The sequence below is a fragment of the Crocodylus siamensis genome, chromosome 8, assembly GCF_052110815.1.
Source record: "Crocodylus siamensis isolate JL-2025a chromosome 8, ASM5211081v1, whole genome shotgun sequence".
Classification (NCBI taxonomy): domain Eukaryota; kingdom Metazoa; phylum Chordata; order Crocodylia; family Crocodylidae; genus Crocodylus; species Crocodylus siamensis.
In genome coordinates this window covers 38,233,215-38,260,904 of record NC_143402.1, presented here as the reverse complement: position 1 = coordinate 38,260,904, position 27,690 = coordinate 38,233,215, and positions in this window count along the sequence as shown.

Sequence of the window (27,690 nt, the reverse complement as noted above, 5' to 3'; positions counted from 1 at the left end):
TAGAGGGGCCAGGTAAGGCTTAAGTCGCCTGAGCCTAATTGGACAATCATTATTGACAGGACCCAGAAGGGCCAGAGGGGCCAGGTAAGGCGCAGGCTGCCTGAGCCCAATCGATACAGATATTGAATACAAATAACTAACACAGATTGCGTGACAAGCCCAGGGGTGCCAGAGAGGGGCGCCGGTTGCGTGACAAGCCCAGGGGTGCCAGAGAGGGGCGCTGGTTGTGGGCCAAGCCCAGGGGTGCCAGGTAAGGCACAGAAGGTTTAAGGACCGGATAACGTCCAGGAAGAGCTGTGAGGCTTGGGGCATGCTAAAGGGGAGGTAGGAGGCAAGCATTGCCCCTAAGGCAGGGGTGCATTGAGGCACCCCACTCGGAACAGGGAATAGTATTAGCGCGGTGTCCAGGGCGATAAGAGGCAGCCTCCCATATTGAACCTTATAACATCAAAGACATGGCGGGCGAGTAGAGGGTGCTGGATTGCCTGTTTGACATGGCAAGGGGCGCTAGTGAGATCACGGCTGCTCCTAGGCCCCACCCGTGACAGTCGCACATAAAAGTTCTGTGGAATGCTGTGTTACGGGAACAGAAATATATTCAGTGATTCAGACAATATCATAAGCCATGAGAGTGAAGCTCTTGTTGTCAGTCAGTAGAACCTTAGGGCATATTTATACCTTTGGTCATAATTTTCCTATTTTGAAATATCTGGTTAATCTCAAAGTTAAACAGAAAAGTGATAGTATTTAAAGGAGATAATACAGCAAAATTATACAGAATAGCTGTGGTATGGTTTTATTTTTTTCACGAAATACCATCAGTATAAGAGTTACTCTAGCATTAGGCTGCATTTGTCAGTTAAGAGTTTTTATGGGCAAACTTATAGGAAAGAGTGTTTCACAAGTCTTACATTGACTGATCATTTCCCTAATTATTATTTTTTGTATTTTTATTGTTGTAGTAGCAAGCAGGCCGTATTTTGCTAGTTGATATGAAAGCACTTTGCTAGATATTGTCCCTGCTTCAAACAGATTATAGTTGGAAAAAGTTAAGACAAGGTCATTACTTCCTTTTAACCTATGGGACTTGGAATGAATAAGTGACTTTTTCAAGGTCACATAGGAAACTCTACCAGAGGAAAGAATCAAACCCACACCCTGCTCTAGTATTTTAGATTCTTCCAAGTGTTTTCCAAGTCATAGATCAGGTTCCCCCTTGTTTTATTCCACTTGCACCTGAGTATTGAATGTCATAGTTATACCACTTGAAAATTAAAAAAGCATAAGCATTATGCAATTACAAAAAGTTACTAATATTGCTAGTTACACCTTTTTGAATACTCACAGCCAGATTGGATATTCACACCAACTACTGGGTGTCTAAGTGCTCTTAGGTGACTAAGTGCATTTCTGTTCCACTGTGCTTAAGTACCTGAAAATTTATATTGCATTTACTTTGTCACACAATGTCATATGACATTGAGTCAAAAACAAAACAAGAAACCCAGTGAAGAGGAGGATCCACCCACCTTTTGTACTAAGTTTTTCAGTGACTCAAGCAGAGTGGAATACAATTACACTTGAGTGCCCAAGTCCACTCATTTCTAATAGGTGGAATAGAATCTGGCCCCAAGTGTTTTGTTGTTCCTCACACTGGCCAACAGGACCCTGACAGCTTACTGGTGATGGTAGGTGTAAGGCAGTCTACAGTTTCTTCAGTTACAAAAACCTAAGGAATCTGCAGGATGTTAAGGTTTAGAGTGAAAAAAATCCCCAAAGCTTGGCCCCTGCCCTACATATTAGTCAGACATGGGTGTCAGGGAATAAAAATACTTAGGTGTCACAACCCATTGATAGCTACCATTTTGTACCTAGTGTTATTCCAGTTCTGCTATTCCTAAATGTAAAAGACACCTTAAACATTTTTAAAATTTTCTGCTGTTAAACCAAATGAATCTTGATGAGGATTAACTGAAGTCACTACTAAAGCATCTTTAGACCTGCCCAAAAGAGGTACCCCAACCAAATAACTTACAGTACATGCCTATTAACCCTCTTATTGCCTAACACGGGGATGATGTACAGCTGAAGATCAGGTGGGGAGGTGAGAAACCAATCATCTTCTAGCTGCTTGGTCATTTTCACCCTTAAGATATTTATGATTACAATGGTGACTGCTTAGCAGTACACATTTTGTGTAGCACAGAGACCTTAATTAGCTGTGTACCTCTCAGAGGGAGTTATTCTGTTAATGCCTTGGATACTGCAGTGATAATATGCGTTCTAATAACATCAGGGTCACAGCTGTGACTTCCTGCTGAGGTAGCAGTGCTAGGTCTGCTGGGGATAGAGTTTTGCCTCCAATGCCTTGTTTTACTGCTCTTCACTAACAGTGTAACGAAACCTACTGGATATTCATTCTCTTTTGAGGCAGTTGTCGACCTAAACCCCACAAAAGCATTCAGGCTTCTCTATGTGTAGTGCTCATGTTTCTGCCATATACGAGGGATGCTGCTGCTGAATCTACCCAAGAAAATTTTTGTGAATGTACATCAGGAATTTTTTCCCCCCACTTGATCCTATATATTCACTTTGGGCTGTATTACAAATTAGGCTGGAATACTGGTTGCGTAATGGTGTCAGACCAGAAGCTGGCCAGAGGGCCTTCATGTCTGCAGCTGTTTGATGTCTGCTCTGTCATCTTAAGCCTATGTATAGTTTAAAACTTCTTAAAAATTTAAAATTTGCTTTATTAAAATTTTAAAACCCCCATCTTTTAATGTTCCTTGCCCCTCCTGATATTGCCCCAAAGGTTGACTTGCACTTGTATATAGATTGTTATGAATTTCTCTCACTCTGTCTCTTTCAAAGTCCTGCATGATAGATGCTATGCATAATAATCAGTAAGTGCACATATTTTTTAGTTGTGGGAATAGGGAAAGAATGTTACATGAAAAGGTTGATATTTTCTGGCTCCATTCACTCTAGCCACATTTTAATCCTTGAAAAAAGTATCTTTTGCATCAAGGTCCCTCACCAGAGCTGCATATAATTTCTGTAGGGGCTTTAACCCTATGTGTGTACAATTTAGCAAAAGTCCCCATTTGAACTTTGATGTTTCAACCTCTGTGAAGCCAGACAGCTGAAATTGTTTGTCTTCTCATCAATGGGACACAGGAGTTAAGGGGCTGTTTGTGGCATGTACCTTTCATGTGTGGGGTGGAGCCAAGTTCTAGGTGGGCTCCTTGAGTAAGGCTTGTGTAAGGTTGGACAGGAGAGGAGTAGGAACACCAGGACCTGAAGCTCTGCATTTGAATGGATGCATAGATTTCATAGACATTAGGTCTCAAAGGGACCTCGGAAGATCATTGAGTCCAGCCCCCCGCCCAGAGGGCAGGAAGTCAGCTGGGGTCATAGGATCCCAGAATGATAAGCATCCAATTTGCTCTTGAAGGTGTTCAATGTAGGTGCTTGAACCACCTCAGATAGCTGGCTGTTTCAGACCTTGGGGGCTCGGACAGTAAAGAAATTCTTCCTTATGTCCAGCCTGAAACGGTCTTGTAGTAGTTTATGACCCTTCAACCTCGTCATCCCTTGGGGCGCTCTGGTGAACAAATGTTCCCCCAGATCCTGGTGGTCACCCCTGATAAACTTATAGGTGGCCCTCAAATCACCCCGAGCCCGCGTTTTTCCAAGCTAAAGAGCTTCATGGCTCTCAGCCTGTCATCATAAGGTCTGCTTTCCTGACCCCTGATCATGCGCGTGGCTCTTCTCTGGACTCTCTCAAGCTTCTACACATCCTTTTTGAATTGTGGAGCCCAAAACTGGATGCAGTACTCCAGCTGTGGCCTCACCAAGGCTGAGTACAGGGGGAGAAGGACATCCTAGGATTTGCTTGAGAAGCATCTATGGATGCAAGCCAGCGTTCTGGTCGCTTTACTAGCTGCAGCATCACATTGAAGGCTCATGTTCGTCTTGTGGTCAATGATGACCCCCAAGTCTCTTTCTTCCATAATGCTAGTCAGCGTAACACTGCCGAGCCCATAAGGATACTGCAGTTTTTTTTCCTCAAGGTGGAGAACCTTGCATTTGTGCATGTTAAACACCACCAGGTTCTTGTCCGCCCATTTGCTGAGCCTGTCCAGGTCAGCCTGGATCCACCTGCCTGTCTTCTGGTGTGGATGCTTTGCCCCAAAGTTTTTGGTGTTGTCGGTGAACTTGGCCAGTCCGCTCCTGACTCCAATGTCCACATCATTAATGAAGATGTTGAACAATATGTGTCCAAGGACAGAGCCTTGGGGGACCCTACTGGTCACAGGACACCATGATGAGTGACTTCCATCAGTTACTACCCTCTGGGTCTGACCACAGAGCCAATTTTCCAGCCAGCAGATCATGGTAGACCAAAGGCCACAATTGGTCAGTTTGGCCAAGAGGTGATCATGGGATACCAGATCAAAGGCTTTTTTGAAGTCAAGGTAATGACATCAATCTCTTCTCCCTTGTCCAGCTGATAGGTCACCTGGTCGTAGAAGGAAATGAGATTTGTCAAGCAAGACCTACCCGCAAGAAACCTGTGCTGGCTATCCCTTAGGATGTTGGCATTGGCCAGTCCATTAAGGATGGCCTCTTTAATAAACTTTTCTAAGATCTTCCCCAGGGTAGAAGTCAGGCTGATGGGACTATAGTTAGCCAGATACCCTTTCCTCCCTTTTTTGAAGATAGGCACCACATTGGCCTTCTTCCAGTCTTTGGGCACTACACCAGAGCACCAGGAGTTTTCAAAGATTCGTGCCAGGGGCTGGGCTATGATACTCGCCAGGTCCTTGAGTACCTTGGGGTGTAGATTGTTAGGGCCGGCTGACTTGAAGGTATCCAGCTTTTCAAGGTGTTCCTTCACGAGGTCAGCATTAATGGAGGGCAGGGAATCTCCTTCACCCAGACCTCCCTGTCCCATAGCGGGCATGGGCGTCCCATGGGACTGATGAAAGACTGATGCAAAGTACCCATTTAATAGGTTGTCTTTTTCCTGGGCATCAGTTGTCAGCTGTCCCATCTGGTTCAGCAGGGGTCCAAAGTTGCCCTTGCTCTTCCTCCGGCTCCCCACATATCTGAAAAAGGACTTTTTATTGTCCTTGATGCTCAAAGCTAGTTGGAGTTCAGTTGCAGCCTTGGCTTTCCTGGTTTGCTCCCTGCAGGACTGGACCAGTGCAGAATAATCCTCCTTGGAGTTGAATCCCATCCTCCATTCTTTGTAGGCCTTTCTTTTTAGCCTCAGGACATCTGCTAGGTCCCTGGAGAGCCGGGGGGCTTCTGTATCCTCTTGCTGCCTTTCCTTTGAGGTGGAATAGACTTAGCTTGGGCATTGAGGGTCGCTCCCTTGAGGAGCAACCACTCTTCTTGAACTCCCCTTTCCCTGGGGTCATGGTCCATGTAGGGATTCTACAGCCCTATGCTACTTGGTAGGGGGTAAGGGGGGATAAAAGGGATGTTCTTGCCTAGTCATTCAGGTTGGGACCTGGTGGATTGTTTAGCCCTATATGAATAGGTATTTTTCTGGATTGCTGATGCAGATGAACATTTGCAACTAATAAGGTAGAAAAGGTTAAGAAGAGCCCAGAAAAATGGGCATAGCCAGGCAAGTTCTATGTGCCAACATGAGCAGGTTGTGGCTTAGAGCAGTGGTTTAATGCCTGTTTAAACATCTTACAGCTTTTTCCTCTACCACATAAAGAGATACTCTATTTTATGTTGGCTTTTTAGAGCATCTTGCCTAGCTCCTCTTTTCTTCCTATACCCTTCAAAGTGAAGAGAGGAAGCAGAGTCAGGTCCCTTCTGAAGTCTCTAGCAAATCAGGTGATGTGGATAGTAGAAATGAATACTGAGTATCTGATCTAATTTACTGAGGTGGATAGGAAGTGAATGCTAAAGCACTCTAACCACCCATAACCCCCCAGGCTAGCTACAGTTATGTAAATTATTTTAGAATGTTTCAGCTCTAGTTAATAAGTTCCCAAGAAGAACATAATTGGAACAGTCTTTGCTGTTACTGGTAGAAAAATTTAATGTTCAAAGGCCTTGTGCCATAAAAGACATATGAGACGTTAAAGGTTGCAAGCAGAATTAACAAAACAAGCTCCGTGAGGGAACTGTCAATAACTGGCTAAATTAAATAAGTTACAGTTCCAGTCTGGTTCTGGTGGGGCTCTTTGCTGATACTGTTACATGGTGTTCGTTCAGCCATGCAGTAAGACAGAGCAGTTCTGCAAAAACAACATTGATTCAAAATTTAAATATGATGTAGTAACTTAAACATTTAAAAAATGACTCTTAATCAATGGAACTGATTCAAGATAAAATCCGGATGGCCACACAACTACAGTATATAATACCAGCCAAATACCAGGCCAATCTCTTTCTGAACACGAGTACCTCCTTAATGCAGATTTAGTCTTCAAAGCATCTTAAATGCTGCAAAATACTCATCCTAAGGAAAGTCTATAATATGAATCCTTTTTTTCCCTAGCAATCATCAGTCCTGTCATTAGGATTCCAATCTAATCCTTTATGGATATTGTTCTGCTTCATGCTTCCCAATGTTCTGAGAATTTATCTTGTGCATTGAAAGTCTGAGACACTGAATTCAGAGTTTGTTGAAAAAATATGTAGAGCTAATTTGGGAATACTTTTACAGTTATCTTCTAATATTTGAATTTGATTAGAAAGCTGATGAGGCAACTCTGGCTGGATGAGTAAAAAGATGCCGTATGTGCAGGGGTTCCAACCTGTTCAGAGGTGGTTCTGAGAAGAAAAATTTAACTTTAACCTTGCCTTTCTATTTGCATGTCATGACAGTACAGTGCAAACATTAATGGGTAAGGCTGAACAGCACCAATTAGGTGAGCAAATAAAAGTCATTATCCCTAATTACAGATGGGAAGTAAGTTTTCAAAACATCTGCTATTTGAGGTTTCAAAATTAGTTACATTTGTTGAAATTGTGGATAGGTGTGATTTGCCTAGGTTACCGGGTGAGGTGGATCAATGGTTTGCTATGGCAGTTCCAATGTTTGTAGAATCATGCAAATAAGGCTGGAGGGGACTTCAGGATGTAATTTTGGCACTGTCACATGCTTTGGGGGCTGCCCTAGGCATGGACTTGCACAAAGGAACTCCTCGGTACAAAGTAGGAAAATCACTATCTAAGCCACCACAGTCAAGTGTTTGTCCAGAGTGCACTTAAAAACTTCCAGTGATGGTGATTCCACAACTTTTCTAGAAATCTATTCCAGTGCTTCACTGCCCTCAAACTTAGAAAGCTTTTCCTAATATCCAGTCTAAATATCTCTCGTTGCAATTTAAGATCACTACTTCTTGTTCTGTCCCTGCTGGACACAGAGGATAGCCAATCACCACTATTTTTATAACTAAGAATAGTTATAACTAACTATTTTAATCTACATTGAAGATTGTTATCAAATCCCAATCCCCTTTCAGTCTTTTCTTCTCAAGACTAAATAATGCCACTTCTTCCAACCATTCCTTATATGTTAACTAAAGTTGCAGTCATTATTCTCATATTCCTGTGGACTCCTTCCAGTTTGTCCACATTTTCCTTGAAGTGCGATAATTAGAGCTGGACTCACTTCAGGTGAGGCCTCAACAGTGTTGAATAAAATGGAAGAATCATTTTCTATGACTTGCATGCAACACTCCTACTAATGCAATCCATTACATCAGTGATTCTCAAGCAGGGCACTGGAAAGGTGCTGTGACATGTGGGGAGACAAGCCAGGTGTGAGGTGATAAGATGATAAATGCAGCCTCAGCTCCTTTGTTCATTTCTCTGCCCCCACTGCTGGGCCTCTCTGCAAGGAAGTAATCATTGTAATAAATAGGTTAGTTTTTAAAAGGGGGGTGCCACTTAATTCACACTAGTTATAGAGAGGTGCCTTGAGCCTGTGGAGGGTGCTTTGAGTCTAGAAAGGTTGAGAACCACTGCATTATGCTATTGTTTGTTTTTCTGTTTTGCAACAATAGAACATTGTTGATTTCTAGTCAGTTTGTGATCCATTACTACCCCAGCTCCTTCTCTGCAATATTGCAGCTTAGTTATTCCCCATTGTATACTTGTGCACTTGATCATTCTTTTCTAAGTGCAGAATTTGCACTTTTTTTTTTTAAACCAGTAGCCTAACTGAGGAGGGAACAGGACACAGATGGGGCAACACCCTGGGGCATCACCTTTCTTGTGTGGGAGGCCAAAGCAGCTGCCACCATAGTGACAGCTGACTGCACCACCAAATTTGGCATGGCAGAAGATGGCACTGTTACATGCACTGGCAGCTGCCCTAGGCATGGACCTGCCCCACTACACCTGTTTTTATCCAATACTTTTCAGACCATTTTGAATCCTAGTCCTCTCCACCAAAGTGTCTGTTTTACCACCCAGTTTGGTGTAATATGTATTTATTAAGTGTGAACTCAATTCCATCCTCAAGAGCCTTAATGAAGATATTAAACAGTAATGGTTCCAGGACAGAACCCTGTAGAAGCCCACTTGATAACTCCTTTCAGACATGCCATGAATGATTACCCTGGGCAGGATGACCCAACCAGTTATGCCTCCCACTTTCAATAGTTTTATGCATGCTGTATTTCCTTAGACTACATATGAGAATGTCAAGGGAGAGGATACTGAAAGCTTTGCTGATGTTAAAGAATGTTCACTGTTCTCTCCTGATTCATAAAACCTGACACCTTGACTTAGAAGGAAATCAGGTTTGTTAAACATGATTTGTGCTTGAAAATTCCACATGGAATCTTCCTTATCACCTTGTTATCCTTTAGGTGCTTAGAAACAGGTAACTTGATGATATTGTTTAGTATCTTTCTGGTATTGGAGCTAGACTGACTAGTTTGTAGTTCCTTGGGTACTCCTTATTCCGTTTTTAAAAGATGGGAATTATTTTTGCTAACTATCACAATGCCTCCTTGATTTTTTTTTTCCCCATACCTACCCACACTGTACTCCAGAGGTATCAAAATCACCCTGAGCTCTGAGCCAGGTCTGGACCTTGGGATTCCTTGCGAGTTAGTTCTGGATCCATCAGTGCTGTTGTGTCAGCAGAGCCATCACTCAGCTGCCTGCTGTTGGAGGCCACCCCTATGGGGTCCAGTAGCCCTGAACTCTGTGGCAAGCCCTGCCCTCAAGTTCCTGGCCACTCTGGGACCCCACTCTCCAGAGGAAATGGCTTTGCAGGCTGGGTCTGTCCCACGGGCCGTATGTTTGACAACCCTTTTATATGTTTATGTTAACCCTTAGTCGTATGACTAAGTTTCCACTTTTTGAGATTGCTTTTTAAGTTTCAATTAAATGGCAAATTAATTTTCTAGCCAAGCTAGCCTCTAATCCTTCTTTTGCACCATAATAGCATGATCCAGCACCCTTAATGTTGTCTCTTGAAAGAGCAAACAAGTCTTCTGGGCACCCTGTTCCCTTAGATTTGCCTGACATTGGATACTTACCATCAGTTTCCTGAACTTATGAAAATGTTGACATCCAATGTTTTGTTTTTTTTCCCTTCTGTTCTCCTTTGTTTTTTGTTTTGTTTTTTTAGGATGATGAGCTATATCATTTCAGGATTGCTTACTTCCAAGTTGCCTTCGATCTTCAGCTTCTGAACCAATTCTTCCTGTTTGTAAGCAGCAAATCAAGAGGTGCTCCCCCCCATTTGTTTGTTACCTTCTATAGCCAAGAAGTTGTCCGTAAGGCAATCCAAAAAGTGCACTGCTCTGTCACTTTCCCAGTAGATATCACAGTAAGTCAAGTTCCACATAAGAACTGGATTCAACACACACCTGTTTCTGTGCATGCACAGGTGTGTATCTCATGCTTAAATCAGGTAGGCCTTATATTTACAGTGGAAGAAATGTACTGTCACTTGTGCTGGAAACCTTGAATGACTGAGAACACTTTCTGCCACCAGAAGGCATATTTGGGTATAATCAATAGTCTTTTGACACTTGGAAAAGAAGGGCAGTCAGCTGAGTCCTGGGAGTCTGAAGACCTGGGCTTAATTTTCTGCCTTTGCCACAGATTTTTTGTGGGGTCTTATTGGCCATCTATAAAATAGAGATGAATTTCCCTGTATTGTCAAGGTAAAATCCATAAGCTTCTGTCTTTTGATAGTCTGGTGATCAGGGCACTATATAAGCTGCTTAAGGCAATGAACTGAGAAGGAGAGCTGTGTTCAGTTCTTGGCTGTATCATAAGACATGTCTGTACTATCAAAGAACTGTTCAAGTGAGGGATGCCACAAAGCAAAATATATCTGATCTGTGCTTGCTATACCCCCAAAAAGATGTAATGCAGCTTCCCTTGGTGCAGTGCTGAGCATGTTCTGTTAAGCTTCTTGCCTTGGATATGCTTATTGGGACATACCCAGTGCTGTTTTACATCCATTTCAGGATGTAGCACATATCAAGCCAGACTTGCTATGCTTCATTGCAATGTTCCCAAGCAGAGTCCTTTGAGTTGGACATGACTCCTTTCTTACATTGAGCTTAATCTCCCTATGCCTCAGTCCCCTACAGAAAGTGAGAACAATAGTTTCCTCTTTCCCAGGAGGTTTTAAGGATGATAATCCATCAGTGATTTTGAAGTTCTCTGTTAATACAACGATGAAAGTCCCTAGCTTGAAAAAGTTCCTCATGAATCACTCATGAATCTATCGCCCCAAATCCTTTCCTTTTTAAATGTCTTCATTGTAAAACTTTGATTGTATTTTAGTAATTGTTAAAGGAACTGTATCTTTATGCAGCTTTATTTTTTTCCTGTGGCTTTCAGCATGCAGACACCCACACAAGTCTATTCCAAATGATAGTGTCATTGCATTTGAACCCTTAGTAACAGGGAATTTTTCAGCAGTTGAATTCAAATTATTTAATTTTTATTTTTTGTGTGCAAATTTAATTTACTGTTGGTCCAAATACAGTTTTATAATAAGTTTGGAGATATAAAGAAAATGTTGAAATATGTTGAGTAGGATAAAGCTTTTTTTAATGAGTTTCAAGACAGTGGAAGATAACATGGGGTTGATTTTTGGTATACTCTAACATTTTACTCCAGGTTCTTTGAAAAAACTTCACATATATCCAGAAAATAAACTTTGCAGCAGCAGTCTTGCGCTGGTTGAGACTGCATTTGTCAAAACATGAGAAAAGTAGGCTGCAGTAATCATGATGTGAGATGACACAAGCTTGGGCAAGAGCTTTAGTTGGGTGGATGGACAGGAAAGTTGGCATCTTAAATATTCTGTAGAAAGAATCTGCAAGACTTGGACCTACAGACAAGTTTGAATCGAAAATGATTCCAAGTGACAGGCAAGATGACAGTATTATCCACTGTGAATGGAGAAAGGACATAGTGGGGAGGTGTAACAGGGAAACTTAGCCTTGTTACTAGGAAGCAGAGCAGCCCCTTTAAGGCCAGAATCTTCAGAGCATGGCCTGCCAGCAGAGCAGGGATTAAGGGGTAGCCCTGCAGGCCAGTCACCTGACCAGGGCGATCACATGACTCTGTGAGAGCTCAGGCCAGAGATATCTAAGCCCTGAGCTGAACCAGCCAGGGGGAAGTTCAAGCAGTGGCAGAGGGTGGACTCATGAAGGCTCCAAGAAACTGTGAAGTGGCCCTGCCAGTGAAAGCACCAGGCAGAGTGACCCAGAGACATGGACATGGGTAAGCAGGCTAATTCCCTCTATTACTTTTGCTTTGTCATATCCCAGGGGCTTAATGTTTATGTTGTAGTTTAATTTGGTGGTTTGCAGCTGAGGCTGTAGGGGAGATGGAGACCTTATTAGCTCCCACAGGGGCACAACATCAGGGGCCTGAGAGCCTGGCATTACAGGGGCACAGCTTCAGGGGCAAGAGGGCCTGGTGCCACACAGTTGCGCAGGGCCAGGGGCCTAGAGGTGAGAGTCATATTGATTGAAGCTAGTGCCTCAAAGCCAGGCCCAACATAGTGGGTCTGAGCTGAATGGCTCAGGTATATAAAAAGGGGTGGAAGCTGTGTCAGCGGAGATGCCAACAGAGTGAGTAGAAGATGCAAATAACATCTGCGAGGCATAGGCCACGATACGGGAAAGTCAGAGTCATGCAAATAGCCCTTCAGGAAAGAGTTCATCACATCTAGGTCTTTGAGAGCCAAAACAAGATCTGGGAAGCCTTGGGGCAGCCTCTCATTTAAGAACCCAAAGTATCAATAAGTCATGGCAGATGACTGAAGGCGAGTTTCTTCCAAGAAGAAGATTCAAATAAAAATGGACTCTGGGGCCTCCAGGCATGCTCAAATGCTTCTTGGGATGGCACCCTGTTACAGGAAGCCTTGATGAGGAAGATTAAGCATTCTGTTCTTGCTACAGTAAGTGTGAGTAAGACATCCAGGAAAAGTTACCAGAGAGGCTGATGTTTTGGTTTGGATAGATGGAGATGAGTCCAGAGTAGATGGGTAAATCTTCAGATAGTCTGCAAAAACACTATTTTGTGTTTGTAAATCACATTTTCCAGAGATGAGGTGCAGTGTGAGAAGAGATGGGAACTGAACCCATGGAAAATGGGATGGTGGATGATGATCAGGATCCTCCAAATGACATTTTGAACAAGTTATTGGAAAGATAAGGAAACCAGGAGATGATGGGATCATGGAAGGCAAGGGATGACATCATTTCAAGTACAAGATGGTTGACTGTGGTGAAAGTGTCAGATGGCATGAAAATTGGTTTTGAGTTTTGACTAAGAAGTCTGTAGAGTTTGATAGTGTAGTTTCAGTTCAGCAGCAGGGATAGAAGGACACGCTAGAACTTGTCTGGACCAAATTTTGAATGTATGCTTGTTAGAAATAGAATATTGTTAGAAATGCGCAGCTTGCATCTTGCACCTGATAAGAAAGAAATACTGCCAAGGACTTTTTTTCTTTCCCAGCCTTGCCACAGCCTTTCTCATGCTAATTGCAGTTTCTCCCCCTCACCTGCCTTAAGTCTTTCTCATGCGGATTGCAGGAGCCAAAATTCAATTATCTGTGTCCTTGAAAGCGGGGGGGAAGGGGGGGTGTAAACTTTTGGTGACCTGTTGTAGTTTCTGAGCATGCTTAATTAGCTGATGCATATTTACCTCTCCGCCCTGCATACTTAAGTAGTTAATTATACTATACATGCGATGTATGTAGTGATGTAACTTACATGTATGCTTGTATGAAACGGAAGTAAGCTGTAAGAGTTCCTGTTTCTGCACACATGCCCAGGACAGAGAAGATAAATTTCGCTTGCGAATACCAATGTTTGTTCAGAGTAATCTGAGTACTTGATTCTGCTCTGACCTTTGTTTGCAAACAAATATCACCTTTGTGCCGTTTAATGTATGTGTGTCTGTGATTTTTTGCGGGCCTCCAGAGAAACGAACCGCTTTATGCATCATGCTGGTAACACAAGAGTTAAGTTTGATCATGCGCAGACAAGGCCTATGGAAAATTCCACAGCGTGCCCAGCATGTGCCCCCTGTGCGACCCTTGGCTTGTCAGTCACAACTGACCTAGTTTTGTGGCAGCGCACATGCTCAGTTCTGCTCAGCAGATGAAGTAATCTGACCAGACGCATGCTCAGTCTACAGACTGCATGACATAATCGGACTAGAAATTTCTTTAGAGAAGACAACCTGATTGGCTACCCGGTTGTCATAAAAGACTTGGAGGGGGGCCTCCCAAGGGGGTTTTTGTTTTTTTTTGTTTTTAGTGAAAAGAGAGAGGAAGAGAGAGTTTTTGGTTCTGACAGCGGTGCTGACAGGGAAGATTCATCCTGAGAGCAGAGGCTGGCCTGACAGGGACTGCTCCTCAGGAGGGCTTTAAGCCCACTGGTCTCCTGTCCGAACCCTGAGAGCAGAGGCTGCTAATGCAGGGACTGCTCCTCAGGAGGGAGACCATGCTCAACCTGCGAACAGATACTGCCTTAGCAGAGACTGTCTCACAGGGAGAGATTCGATCCTGAGAGCAGAGGCTGCTATTCGCAGGGACTGCTCCTGAGGGGGGAGACCACGCTTGACCTGTTCAACAGATACTGCCTTAGCAGAGACTGTCTCACAGGGAGAGATTGACTCGATCCTGAGAGCAGAGGCTGCGGCTGCCGGGACTGCTCCTCAGGAGGGCTTTGGGCCCACTGGTCTCCTCACAGCTACGATTTTGCGATTTATTCGATTCGTCTTGATCTGATCATTCCGTATTGATCTCTGGCTAACGAATTAATTTCTGGCTTTGACTTCAACCACGATCCCACATCTCAACCACTGGCTATGACATCATAACTCTGACCTCCACATCGACTTTGGCATCTTAATGATCGCCCGTTTCATCCGCTTTGGACTGGCGTCACACCGTTCTTCACGTTACAGTTTGTTGTTCGTCTCCCGATTTAATGAGCTGTTGACTACCCCTGGGACTATCAAGTTGGGCAGCCGCACCTAGCTCCGGCTAGAAAGCAAGGGCTCAGCTCGAGAACCTCATGGGCCAACAGACCCTTTTGTCGTTCGTACGTTTGTTATCTAACTGTAACCGAAGCAAGCTTCTCTGCCTACGCTCCAGAAGCGTAAGTAAAATAAAAATCCATCTTTTGAAACCGCATGAGTCCCGTACCGCTCAGACTCCTCGCCGCTAATCCCGCCTGTTCCGATCCGATACCACCCTTGGCCCACCGTGACCTTGGGGCCGCTGTTCCCCAACAGAACTGTATCTGGGAACTGTAGGAGTGAGGTGCTAGGACTTGGAAGATGCCTCCATATTTCAGACAAGCAAATGAGTGTTTGGGTGTCTCTCTGAGCTGATCACAAATGCCAAGCATTTGAAATTTCTCTCATTGTAGTTTTTGTGTGCATCATAGTATGGCAGTTGCTGAGTTCTTGTAGACAGCATAAGATAAATCATTGTCAATGTTAGCACTAGCGCTGGGTTTCCTTTGCATGTCTGCACAACAGTCATTGTGATGCACTGTGATGTTGCATTGTGAAGTTTCAACATATAGGGCAGAGGTAGCATTTAGTCAGTTTCGCAGGATAGAACACCTTCAAAACTGACTACTACGTGCATTTGTTTTGGGTTACCCCGGAAATAATATATCAACAGTCATTTGCACCAACTCATCTATTGACTGCATTGCTAATACTACTCCCTGGTTAGCTGGAAACTTATTCCAAATCTGTTTATGCCAAAAGCCATATGGTCACTGAGCACTGCCACCTTTTTCCTCTTCCCTTTTCCATTAATTTGATGTTTTCTAGGTCTCTCTTCTCTCTGAGCCTCTGGCCAGCATCATTAACATCATATAAAGCAGTAGAGTATCCCAATGAGCTCATTTATTCCCCATAAACCTAATTTCAAGCTTTCCATAGAGATTATCAGCCTCTGTACACTCATATTGTTCTTCATCTCTGCAGCTAAGAATTCTCTGTAGCCAGAGGATTTGCTGTTATGATTTTGCCCAGCTCTAGCTACCAGTGTACAGATACCCAGTGTGGAATTTAATAAAGATGCTGCAACAGTGTGCTCTGGTAGGAATGACATCGTGACACTCTGAACTCATTATCCATCCCTTTGTTTAGAAATCTAGAACTAGTCTCGTGACAAAGCTACTTATGGCCTAAACTGGAGATTGGATGTGAGTGCATGGATTAATCCTCCAAAGACAGCAATCCCTTTCTAGCCAGATGAAAAGGAATCTGCTTACCTGGTGCCACTGGGTTGAGAGAAAGGAGAAAGTCAGCAGAGAAAGTGGGAACATTGATTCCAAATTCAGCTATGGAGCCTGGACTCCTTGGGGACAGTTGCAACTGAACAAGCCTGTTGCTGTGAGTAGAGAATAGAGAGATGCTGTGAGGGGCATCTGTTAGGATAGATGAGGGCAGCATAAACAGAACCAGATTGCAGCATGAAGAAAAAAGTTACCACGTGCAAGGAGAACTCTTTCAGCAGAGGGAGGATTCATTCATTCAGGAGGAGAAATGACTCCAATCAAGACCAGCATGTTCTTCTCTGACATGCTCATATATGCCTCACTTGGATTTTGTGCTTTACTTGCTGCTTCTGGCCTGGGTGGACAACTACAACCCATAGCTCATTTCATTTACTACTCTTTTCAACCTCTTAGAAACCATTTTAATTAGAAGGCAGAGAAATATTGCGTGGCTACTGTTGACTCAGAAGACAGGTAGTTAGTTCAGACTAACAGCTGGTTAGTAGGGCTGTGTGAAATGGCTGTGTTTCATTTCAGATCATTGTTCTGTTTCGATTCCGCCTAATCTGTTTCAGAGTTTCGATGCTATTTTGACATTGATTCAGAGATTTGGATCTGCTGGGAAGAGGCAGGCATAGCTGGGCACCTGCGGGTTCTCCTGTGGCTGTGCCTCCTTTTCCCCAGGTGTGGGGTGCTGTGGGAGAAGCCCCCATGGCGAGAAGCCCCCATGGCTGCCCTGCACAGCCCTGTCCCCTGCCCATCCCAAACCTCTTGGTACTTTAAAAAAAAAAAAAAAGCCCCGTACTCACTGGCTGTTGAAGCAGCGATCAGGGCCTCTGGGGACTCATGGCGGAGCCACCCCCCCATGCAGCATGGGGCAGTGGGCAGTAGTGAGGATCGCCCACCCGCACCCAGTACCCACACAGTAGCTGCCTCATGGTGTGGGTGCAGTGTGGCTCAGCAGGGTGCTTTGTGCTGTTTGGGAGCCGGGGCCCCTGGGGCTGAGTGGTGCTGGGCTCTGGCTGACAGGTGGAGTGCCTCAGCTCCCTGACAGTAAGTGGTTCCCTGCTGAGCTGTGAGTTGCACTGCACCTGCCTGATGCAACAGCTGTCACCCAGGTGCCAAGGGAGGGGGACAATCTCTGCTGCCCCTCACTGCCCTGTGCTGTGTTGGGGGGCTCTGCCATGAGCCCTCAGAGGCCCTGATCACTGATGCCAGAGCCAGTGAGTGTGGGGCTTTTTTTTGGGTGGGTGCCCTGCTGAGCTGCAACAGAAGTCCCTATGGCTGCCCTGCCTGGCCCCATCCCCCGCCTGGCCCCAGCCTCCCAGCAGTTTAAAAGGTGGGCTGCAGGGCTGTGCCAAACTCTTCTCAGGGGCATGGGCCACCAGATCTGCATGTGGAATGACAGCAGGCTGCCGCTGCCAGCTGGGGCTGGTGCTCAGTGCAGCCCATGCCAAGCGCCGGGAAAACTGGTGCTGCCACTGGTCCCAGCTGGCAGTGGCAACATGCTGTCATCCCATGCACAGATCTGGGTGTCTGTGCCCACTCAGAGGGCTGTGAGGCTGTGCCAGACTCCTCCCAGGGGACGCAGGCTGCCGGATCTGTGTGCAGGATGACAGTAGGTTGTCATCCCTCCCTCAGAGCACTGGGATTGGAAGGGACCTCAGGAACAGATCACAGACACTGGTTGGCTACAGGTGTCAATACCAAAGCAGTCCTTTCCCCTCCACCCACCGAGTTTCTGTTTCCCTATGAGCTTGCCTCTGAAACATCCCAAAACTTTTCTGAAACATTTTGGATGGTTTTGTTTAATTTCAGAGATGTTTCAGAACCTTCCATTTTGTTTTGGATTCAGTGTTTCAGGCACTGAAGTGGGCTGAAACACCTCTGGAATGAAATGACTGTTGAAGTTTCGCACAGCCTTACTGGTTAGATAACCTGTGCTCATCTCCAGCTGGGAAATCATGTGGCTACATGCTTGAAGATGATCATGTGGTAGTAATTTATGTGTAAACTTTTGTCTATCACATTCTATGTGCATCTTAGTACAAAGCCTTCTGAAGCTATAAAAATCAGAAGAAAATACCCTGTTTTCAAGTGTGGGCACAAATTAGCCACCCAGTTTTGAATATGACACTGAAATTAGAATTGAGACACTCAGGTGTCCATTTTAAGTACCATAGAGATTGGCCACATTTAGGTTTCTTGAGTTACTGTATTGGGCTCACACTGCATTTTAAATTTGTTTGGGCAAGCATTTTTAGGTACAGAAATGGTTAGTTTCTCCTGAATTTCTTTGTATATTTCTCATACTGCATTGTATTATGCAGTGTAATCCATCATAAATAGATAGGTATTTAGGACAGTAGTTCATTGATCACTGAACATTCAAGTACTAGTAAACCTGTGATTTTTTGCAATTTGTATTTATTGGCCATTCACTCCGCTTTTATCCTGTGTGCATTTTTGAGGAAAAGTATCTCATTCTGCCTCAGCAGCACTGTTAAGAATAAAAACAAGTTGGCAGGTATCAGTTTTAATCCTTTTTATCTGATTTACTGTGAAAGTCACCTCATTTGATTTGGGCAATGATGATACTGAATGAGGAAATAGGTGGTTCCAGAATATGATGTGTTTCTTATCAGGGACTTCACTTTATTGTCTAGCACTTAAAAAAGTAGAATATCCAGCAGGGAAGATATTGTGTCATCATAAAGCAACTGTAGATTATAGCAAAAAGGCACAATAGCAGCTGGAAAGGAACATGCCGCATAACACTCAAAGAATTCTGAGAATAAGTTTTGCTGAGTTGCATAAGTATAGGCAATACCATTAAACCTACTTAGTCACTTTGAGACTCTGCAGACCAGGGATTGGTAGAACTGGATGTTCAGAGATAGCAGCTACTGGTCCATGTTCCTTATTCCCTAGTAGCACTATGTCAGCTGTAGGCCTGGGCTTTTCACAGCCCAAAGCAGTTTCAAGGGAAGCACTCTGATTCTATTCCACAGCATCTAGGCTTTTCTGACCAGGCTCCCCTTACCAACACCAGATTTCCTAGGAAGCATTGCTGAGTCCCCGAGTGGAGATGTGCTGCTGGATGCTTCATCTTTGGCATAGGACAAGAATATATCTTTCGATTTACTTATTCAAGACTGATGATGATTCTGTGTGGTACTTCTAGCCTCCCTGGATTGTCTGGCAGAGTGCTCATTTGCTGTTTTGCATTCTATGTTTAGCCAATTGCTCCCATCTAGGATCTTATTTAGGCTCTGGTTTATCAAAGATTTTAAGCACAAATTTACGTTTTATCAGCGGTACTTATGTTCAAGTTTGAATATTTTGCTGAATCTGGGCCTTAAATAAGAGGTTGTAAAACACCAGCTTTGTGATGGCAGCCAGTGGAAATTCAGCTCTGCATTAAGCACCAATTACTGTTCTTATTGCTAGTCTCCATGGGTGCAGTGGTGCTGGAGACTGAACTCTCCTAGGCCAGGTTTATTTTCTCATCTTTACTGCTCCCCTTGCTGAAGAAAGCGGGCTTTTTATTTGATAGAAACATCAGTTCCTGAAGTTTACTATGTGCAGCATAGGTCATTGAGTCATAAGATGTGAAACATCTGTTTATGTTTGCAGTAAAACATCCCACAGAGACTGAATCTTTAAAAAAGGCAAAAATAAATGTGAACAAGCAAAGGGTCAAGTGGAAGCATTATGATTTTTCTGTGGTATAGCAAATGCCAACTACAACTTGTAACATTGTCTTTCCTGTAGCTAATTAGCAATGCACAGAGATTGTCAGTGGAAGTAAACCACTGTATTTACTCTAATCCAAGATGACCCTGAATTTAAGATGACCCCCCCAATAATTAGATTCTACACATGGAAAAATTGGTAATCTTGTTATAATTTTCCATGTATATAATTTAATAATTGGAGGGTTGTCTTATTGGAGCATCATCCCTCCCACTGCTTTGGGGGTCAGGTAGGATGAAAAGATCAAGCAGCTTGCCTTCTGCCTATGCCTGCCCCTCTGCCACTGGTTTCCTGCCTTGTTATTCCTCCTCCTCCTTGCCCCCGCAGCCTTGGTCCGCTTTGCCCCCCATCCTCCACTCTCCACTTCATCTACCCGGTTGGGGATCCTCTTGACCCCCACTGCCTTTCCTCCCTCCTCCCCCCAGCTTCTGCTCTGTGCTGGCAGGCTTCATCCCTGTTCTAGCCTGGGGCATTGAGAATGACCTCAGCCCAGCCCCTGTACCAGCTGTGTAGGCTGCGTGCTGCTGCTATGGAGCTTGGCTGTGACAATGCTCAGTGCCCCAGGCTGTAGTGTGCATGGAGCCTGCCAGTGCAGAGTAAAGGTCAGGGGAGAGAGGGAGGGGGCAGTCGGGGAAGCAGAGGCTGTGTTGTTGGGGTGGTGGTGGAGAGATGTGGAGAACAGGATGAAGAGGGGAGATGGCAGAGGTGGCAAGAGGGGTGGGGGACAGTCATAGATTTCATAGACATTAGGGCTTGAAGGGACCTCGGAAGATGATCGAGTCCAGCCCCCTGCCCCAGGGGCAGGAAGTCAGATGGGGTCAAAGGATCCCAGCAAGATAAATGTCCAAATGTCTCTTAAAGAAGTCCAGAGTTGGTGCTTGCACCACCTCTGGCAGCAGTCTGTTCCAAGCCTTGAGGGCTCGGACAGTAAAGCAGTTCTTCCTTATGTCCAGACTAAAATGATCTTGGAGGAGTTTTTGACCGTTTGACCTTGTCATCCCTTGGGGTACTTGTGTGAATGGGTGTTCCCCCAGATCCTGAAGTAGACTCCTTATATACTTATAGGCAGCCACCACGTCCCCCCTGAGCCTGCGCTTTTCCAGGATGAAGAGTCCCATAGCTCTCAGCCTTTCACCATAAGGCCTGTTTTCCTGCCCTTTGGTCATGCATGGGGCTCTCCTTTGGACTCTCTCAAGCTTCTCTACATCCTTTTTAAATTGTGGAGCCCAAAATTGGATGCAGTACTCCAGCAATGGCCTCACCTAGGCCAAGTACAGTGGGAGGGTGGCATCCTGAGGTTTGCTTGAGAAGCGTCTGTGGATGCAAGCCAGAGTTTTGCTCGCTTTACCAGCTGCAACATCACATTGGTGACTCATATTCATTTTGTGGTCAATCATGACCCCCAAATCCCTTTTGGCTGTGGTGCTAACAAGTGTAGCACTACTAAGTCTATAAACATGCTGTGGGTTTTTCTTCCCAAGGTGGAGTACCTTGCATTTTTCAGTGTTGAATGCCACTGGTCACGGCACACCACGGTGATTGGCTTCCATCAACTACCACTCTCTGGGTCTGACCTCAGAGCCAATTCCCCAGCAATCAGATTGTGATGTATCCAAGGCTGCAGTCAGCCAGTTTTTCTATGAGATGATCATGGGACACCAGATTGAAGACCTTTTTTAAAATCAAGGTATATGATGTCAATCAGCTCTCCCTTGTCCAGGTGATGTCACCTAGTCGTAGAAGATGAGATTGGTGAGGCAAGATTTACCCACAACAAACCCATGCTGGCTATCCCTCAGGATGTTGCCATCAGCCAGTTTGTCAAGAATGGCCTCTTTGATAATTTTTTCCAAGATGTTCTCTGGGATAGAGGTTAGGCTGATGGGCATGTAGTTCCCTGGATATACTTTCCTCCCTTTCTTGAAGATAGGCACCACATTGGCCTTCTTCCAGGCACTTCACCTGTGTGCTGCGAGTTCTTGAAGATCCATGCCAGTGGTTGAGCTATGATGCTTGCCAACTCCCTAAGACCCTGGGGTGTAAACAGTCTGGGCCAGCTGACTTTAACGTGTCCAGGCTCTCAAGGTGTTCCTTCACATGGTCCACATTGATGATGGGTAGCAATTCTCCCTTGCCCTGGCTGTCCTGTACTGTATTGACCAGGGCCATCCCTTGGGGCTGGTGAAAAAATGATGCAAATACCCATTAAGGAGGTTGGCTTTTTTCTGGGAGTCGGTTGTCAGTTGTACCATATGGTTTAGCAGGGGTCCACCCTTGCTATTCCTCCGGCTTCCAACGTATCTAAAAAATGACTTTTTATTGTCCTTGATATGTGTAGCCAGTTGGAGTTCAGTCACAGCCTTGGCTTTCCTGGTTCACTCCCTATAGGTCCGGACGAGTGCAGAATACTCCCTCCTTTGAGATGGATCCAGTCTTCCATCCCTTATAGGCCTTTTCTTTTAGACACAAGAGATCCACTGGTTCCCTGCAGAGCCAAGGGGGCTGCTGTGCCCTTTTGCTGCCTTTCTTCCAAGATGGGGTAGACATTGCTTGTGCTTCCAGGATTGCTTCCTTGAGGAACAACCACTCATCCTGAACTCCCCTCCCCTTCAGGTCATGGTCCCTTAGGGCCTCGCCAACAAGCCTCCTGAGCTTGTCAAAGTCAGCTTTCCTTAAGTCAAGGACTTCTGTATTGCTGACTGACTTGCCAGCTTTACTGCAGATAGTGAAGGTGATCAGCTCATGGCCGCTATCTCCCAGCTTCCTTTTGATCATTACATTACTGATTAAGTCATCCCCCATTGCCAGTAACAGGTAGAGCAGCGCTTTGCCTGTCACCAGTCCATAGACTTCTTGAGTAAGATAGAGCTCATCCATGCATGAGGAAGCTTTGTGATCACTCGGATTTGGCCGAGTGGTTTTCCCGTAAGATGTCTGGGTAGTTGAAGTCTCCCATGACACCCATGCACTGGGAGTGTGCAGCCTCTGCCAGTTCCCTGGTGAATTCCTGGTTGAGCTGATGATTCTGGCTAGGAGGTCTGTAGTAGACTCCCACCATTGTGTCCCCTGTGCCACGTTCACTATATATTTTAACCCAGAGAGTCTCCAGTCCTCCACCCTGGGTGCCAACTTCGGCTTCCAGGGACATGTAGCTTTCCTCAACATAGAGAGCTACACCTTGGCCCCTTTTGTCCACACAATCTCTCCTGTACAAGGTATAGCCATCTATACCTGTGGCCCAGTTTATAGGTGGAGTCCCAGCAGGTCTCTGTTATCCCTATGAGATCATAGTCATTCTTGTTTAGCAGGAGGACCAGTTCCTCCTCTTTAATCCCCAAGCTCCTGGCATTTGTGTACAGGCACCTAAGTATCCCATTGTAGGCCCTTACCTTCCTTACAGATCTTTCTGGGGCTAGGGTAGGGCTGGGTTCCCTTAAGTGCCTTAGCCTGCTGGATTTGCAAAGGTTGTCCAGTGGGCTTGCAGTGGTGGTAATCCCTCCCAGCCCCCAGTGGGCTTAGTTTAAAGCCCAATCGAGCAGGTCAGCCAGTGTGGCTGAGAAGAGCCTCTGCCCCAGTGCAGTGAGGTGGAGGCCATCTCTCTCCAGCAGACCACTGCTTCTATCACCAAAGAGCAGACTGTGGTCATGGAAGCCAAAGCCTTCCCGATGACACCAGTGCCGCAGTCTTTGGTTGACTACCTCAGTCCTTCTCTCCCTCCTCAGCCCATAGCCTGAAACTGGGAGGATCAAGGAAAGCACCACCTGCGCCCCTAACCCCTTAAGCCCTGCTCCCAAAGTCCTGTAGCATTTCATGATCTGTTTGGGATTGCTCTGAGCCATGTCATTCATGCCCACTTGGATAAGGAACATAGAGTAGTGATCGGTGGGCTGGATGAGTTTACAGATACAGGCTCCCAGGAAGCAGAAGACCTCTTGGGCTGAGGGGTCAGGGTGGCAGATTGTGCCGTCAGTCCCCCTCAGGAGGGAGTCTCCCACGACGACCACCCTGAGTGGCCTTAGGGAGAGCAGGGATGGTAGCTGTGGGTGAGCCTGTGTTGCCAGCTGGAGCTGGAAGCTCTGCAGCCTCTACTGGGGCTGCAAGAGGTTCATACCTATTGTAAAGCTCCAGAGGGGAGGGCACTTTGGTGCAGGGGGCCTTGGGGCCATTGACCGCCTTGGTCCAACTCTCTGGCCGTACAGTATGGGAGATCCCTGAGTCTTCCCTTGTCCTGGAAGGTGACCTTGATCTATCTGCTGCCTCCAGGTGAAGGGCCTGGCAATAGGAGTCTATTTTCTGCTTGCCATCCCTGATGGCATGTAGTCTCTGGACTGTAGCCTGGAGCGCCTCTGTCTGGTGCCTCAGAAACTCCAAAGTGGAGCAGACCTTGCTAGGGGAGGTGGCCATGCTCCCTGTTCCATTTGCCTGGAAATATGCCAGGCAGCCCCACAGCCAAGAGTCAGAGGCTAAGTCTGCGTGGAGCCCAGAACCATGGGTTCCGACTGGGTGGAGACCTCTGCGGTGGGCCAGTTCCCTGCCCTGCCGGAGGCTGCAGACTCCAAGGGGGCTCTTAGGGTGTGGCGTGTGCCATCCACATTGTGCTGCTGGTAGTCCAGCTACTGATGGGCCTAGCTTCCCTAGGGCTTATGGGTAGGGCCTCAGGCCCTCCTGCTCACCTTCCTGTTCAAACTCCTATGCTAACTCATGCACTGGGCAGACAAGCACACTAGTTTGTGTGGCTTCGGTCGCATGGCTCCCTGGTGGGCTAGGTGAAATAGGAGCCAGGGTGGGGTGAGACCCTCCTTGGCCCCTTTCAGCTGCCTCCCCGGAGCTGAGCTACACTAGTCCCCTCCCACCACAGGCCCTGCTTACCTCCAGCTGTGCTGGGGGTTGGCAGGGTTCTTCACGGCTGCTGGGGGGCTTTGACATGTGGGGGCACAACAGGCTGACACCTGTGCATCTCTTGCTGCTCCAGGAGCCAAGTGTGGCTTTTTTCCCACTGGCAGGCCCTTTTAAATTGTGTGCATGCACAGTGGGCCCATCGCCACTACCGTGCTGCTCCTGGGCAAGAGGGGGGCCCTACTGGGGGAGTTTGGGGGACTTTGATCTACCGGAGAGGGACCAGTAAGTACCCTCTCCCCCCCTCTTCTCTTTCCCTGGGGGGGCTAGGCCAAGTAGGAGCTGGGGCAGGGTGAGACCCTTCTTTGCTCCTTTCAGCTGCCTCCCCACAGCTGAGCTACACTAGTCCCTTCCCACTACAGGCCCTATTTACCTCTGGCTGTGCTGGGGGTCGGCAGGGTGCTCCACAGCTGCTGGGGGGCTTCAGGGTGTGAGGGTGGAATGGACTTGCACTCGTGTGTCTTTCACCACTCCCGGAGCCAACTGACCACAGGTAGGGCCTAGAATCTGAGTCACAGCAGCCACCTGCCCCTTCCACCAGCCTCATATTTGATTGTAAGATGGGGTGCATCCCCCATGCTAAATATGGAAAACCTAATCTTAAAATTGAATAAATATAGCAATGCAATTGAAGGCGATGTTATAGTAATGAAAGTGGTTTTGCTTATGATGAAGGCAAGGTACAAACTGGAGGAAAGAGAGTTTCTGGATTATGCCTATAAAAATACCTGTAGCCCAAAGTAAAGTATTAATCTTCTGATGGTCACTGACCCAAAGAATTTATAATCTAAGTATAAAATGAGATCACAGATGGATACAAGCAAGGGTGTGCAAGGTGAAATGAAGTAACATTGATCAGCATGAATGGTGGTTTCAGAACACCATCAGTCTGTTGTTCAGGTTTTTGTAGGCATCATGTTAAGGAGGGATCTGAAGGAGGATAATGAGGTCAGTAGCTGTTCCCAAGCATAAGGGGCATCATGGCAGAAGTCATGAGGATGGTAGTTTGAACATTTAACGAGTGGGCAATGGAGGCTGTCATTGTAGGCTGTGGTCCAAAGCAGGTGCTGTGTTTTTGACTGTGAGTAAACACTTCCAGAGTGCTTCCTAAATAAACATTACAATTCCACATGAATAGTATGATCACCTCAGCTTACAAATGGATAAACTGAGGCAGAGATGTGAAGTAAATTGCCCAGGCTACCCAGCAAGTCGGGGTAGAGTTAGGAATTGAAGGTTGGAGTTCTGATTTGGATTTCCCTTCTCTAACCAAGATAAACTATAATGAAGATGTTTACTTGCCTTTCAAATGGTACATATGACTATGGCAATAACAATGAGAAATGAAACTCTGGATGATTATGTGAGTAAATAATAATAATAATACATTCTGGGACATTTAGGAATCACTCTATTGCCATAATTGTGTTGTACATTATGGCAATGGAAAACACTCAGGTTTGTTTGTTTTTTTTCATTCAGAACCACTAGCCCCTAATTCTTGAGCCATGTAGGAGAACCTTTCCTTGCCACTGGCCAGGCACAGCCTAAGATGTATAGCTGAGCAATTCTGATTTTATTCTGTAGATGGCAATGGTGCACACTTCAGTTCATTAACATATTGTACTTGGTGTTCCATGGATGCTCTAGGAAATAAAGATAAATAAAAGGGTTCAACTAGAAAGCAATAAGAGCTAAACCTTTTAAACACACCTCTATTATGCACAGTCACAGCACAGCAGCACAGAAAAAGCCTTAGGACAGGCTCCCGGATTGTAGAATGAAATGAAGAGATGCTGGAAAAAGAAGAGGAATATGCTGTTTTAACCTCTCCAAGGAAAATGTGCTGTTGGTGTTGTTTCATTTTAAGAAATATCACCTTTGCCCACCTATTGGAAAAACTCCATAAAGCCAACAGAACCTGTCAAGGGAACTTTCCACCATGATATATCAGGCAGACATCCCAGATAATTTGGTACCTTTTGAGAAAGTAGTGAGCCATGGAAAGCCAGGTATCCATCTTGGTTGGCACTTCTAGAGCTGAGTCCCATCTATTCATAAAAGCCATCCCTTCTGTGCTGTAAAGTATGTCAGGGCTTGGTTGGTGCTACTCATGGTTTTGATTAACTGAAAATAAATTTGAAACTTTAAAGAAAAACAAAACTATATTTGTGAGAACTGCAGAATGTAAAGGGCATCTGGCCAGATTTACAAAAATACACAGTTGCCTGAAAATGCAGGTCAGGGTCTGGTGGGTTTTTCAAGCAAGTTAGCTGCCTAACTCCATGGATTATTTTTCTCTGGGTATAAATTTTTCAAAATGAGTCTCAGTGGCTTCCCCAGTTCTCATCAAGGGAGCCTTACTTACTAGTTTTATGCAATGACATTTCCCTTTACTGGGGAAACTGTCTATTCCTCCCATACTTTCCAGTCCAAAAGAAGATTGCAACTGTTACCGGTTATTAGGCTTTCCTTCTATTGCTGAACAGAGGTTATGTAAGTACCTATACTATGCTTTGTGTTAATTCCCATAGTAATCAGAAGAACAGGTATGTGATGTTTAGCCATAGGAGATAAACTGTTTGAATAGATGTTTTGGGATATATCTGTGAAAGCGAGTAACCTTTAATGATCTTTATTTTGTCTTTCTGTAAATCTAATGCATTTCCTATGGCTTATAATCACAATTCATCACTAAGTGATTTTCCCCAGGCCAATTTCCATTTATTATTTAAATAATCTAGCAACAAAGAGGATGAGGTATTCTGTAAGAAATGACATGAGCAAGTAATCATTCTGTCTTCATATCCCCTTTGGGGAGATTTAGTAGATGCGAGATGACCTCCTTGGCTTCGCACCGTTACCACTGTAGGTGTGGATGGATAATATGAAACCATTGACATACAGTCAAAGGCAGGTCTAGTTAAGTGTGTTATACCTGAACCTGAAAATGACTTGATTAAAATGAATGTGAGAAAAGAGCAAGAGATATATTGGATGTCCTTGCTAGCCAACAGAAAAACTATAGTCTATCCCTTTTAAAATGCGTATCACTTGGGCTAATGGTGAACGAAGCTTGCTGCCTTCGTTGTATTGTAACCTCAAGGCACCTTGAGGGCCTTTTTATAGTCTCTTTGCATGGATTTAGGAGGAAATATATTGCCCAGTAAAATGAGAGCCAGGAGACTTGGGTTGTGTTATTGACTCTGCCATTAACATTCTATATTACATTATGCAAGGTTTTTCACCTGGGGTAGCTTCCCCC